The 1,735-nt window shown below is 56.2% G+C and overlaps 1 protein-coding gene across 1 annotated transcript in view; it reads left to right on the top strand.

The window, feature by feature from the left end:
• Positions 1 to 1,735, top strand: part of ZBTB47 (zinc finger and BTB domain containing 47) — a 12,154-nt gene that overhangs the window by 3,777 nt on the left and 6,642 nt on the right. The window lies entirely within an intron of this gene.

Raw genomic sequence — 1,735 nt, 5'->3', positions numbered from 1 at the left:
CCCAGGAGACGAGGAGGAGGGGAGTGTGGTCCCCAGGGTTCCCACTACCATCTCGTGTCCAAAAGGCCCTTGCACCTCCTGCAGTCCCCCAGCCCTTTGGAACCTGTTCCCTTGGGGATCTCTGTGGTGTCAAGGTATGGGCCCCAGCAGGGGAGGCAGCAGAAATAATGTCTCAGCTTTGCCAGGACTTGTTATCCGAGGGGCTCCCCCTTGAACTGTAGCCTCCTCACCCACTGTGGCCCTTCAGCCAGTTATGTGTCTCTCCTCTGTAGAAAGATGTCTTGTTGAAATGAGCACAGAGGAGGGACTTCATGGAAGAGGTGGCCCATGACCCTAGTGAGTTCAGGATGAGGAGGGAGGGCCCCAGGCTGCAACCCTGGGCGGGTGGGCAGGTGGGTAATATTAGGGATTTACCACCCCTGACTCAGAATATCAAACGTAGCTGGTCCTTGGCCACCAAGATCTCTCTCTCGAGCACAGTTCAGGTGGGGAAACTGAGGCCTAGAGAGGCAGTGACTTGTCCTAGGTCACATGGTCCTGACCCAGGGCCTAAAGTCTTTTCATTCCACAGTGTGTGACATGTGGCAAAGCTTTTAAGAAGCTCTGGTCCCTCCACGAGCACAATAAAATTGTGCACGGCTACGCAGAAAAGAAGTTCTCCTGTGAAATTTGTGAGAAGAAGTTCTATACCATGGCTCACGTGCGCAAGCATATGGTTGGTAAGTCTAGGCCTGTGGCGGAACGGGCCCAAGGTCCAAGCTGGGCCAGCTGCTGGGTGTGCTAGGAAGTCTTTCACATCCAGGGACAATATAAAGGGATGAGAAAGCACCAAGTAGCTGGGAGGTGGGGCGGGGACAGTGGATGGGGCAGTGGGGCCGAGGAGGGGGTAGGGCTAGTCTGGGGCCAGGGCTGCCATGTACAGTTGGGCACGTTGCACATGGCACAAGGGCTCATGACAGGAGGGCAGGTAGAGACCAGAATCCAGCTAGCACACTGCTACCCAGGCTGGCACCCCAACATGGGGCTAGGTCCACCAGAGCACCTTCTGCTAAATTACACAGAGTGCTTACTGTGTGGGCTGACACAGCCCCTGTCTCAGTCTGAGGACAGCTATGCCCCTGACAGGGCTTCAGACTTCTCTGAATGCAACCCTCCTCCCAGGAGTCATACCTGGACACAAGTGTGTCTTGGGCCACTTCGCTGCCTTGGGCATGGCTGTCCCTCCCCTCTAGGTGGGCCTGGCTGAGAGTCTGGCTGTTGTCTGGGTGGCCCTCCTTTCTTTGCCCACTTAGGGGCTGGAGCTCTCCCCACTGTCTAGCCAGGGAGACAGTGAGCCCTGGCCAGAGATGCCCTTTCTCTACCAGACAGTACTGGAGGCTTCCAATATGAACTGACTGGGAGCTGGGAACCTGGGGTGTAGGTATCAGCCAGGAGCATGCTAGGTAACCCAGGATTGGTGGTCCTTCCTGGGCTTGGATTCCCCAGCTCTGAACTGTGAGGGGGCCCCTCCGTGTCTCCAGATGCTTCCTCCCACATCTTCCTTGGAGTTTGTTTTGGCAGGGAGTGCAGATAACTCCTTCTGGATGGCAGGGGACCCAAGGCTGAGGCCTTTACAGGTGCCATCCTCTGTAAAGCCCAGCCACCTTGGAGACCCAGGACCACTCTTCCTGTTTTTATAGAAGAGGATGCTGAAACTCACTGAGGCTCACAGCAGCCATACAGAGAACCAGTGGCT

The sequence above is a fragment of the Bison bison genome, unplaced genomic scaffold (assembly GCF_000754665.1).
Source record: "Bison bison bison isolate TAMUID 2011002044 unplaced genomic scaffold, Bison_UMD1.0 scf7180017864043, whole genome shotgun sequence".
Classification (NCBI taxonomy): domain Eukaryota; kingdom Metazoa; phylum Chordata; class Mammalia; order Artiodactyla; family Bovidae; genus Bison; species Bison bison.
The sequence above is the reverse complement of the archived record's forward strand: the minus strand, read 5'-3'. Positions and strand labels throughout refer to the sequence as shown.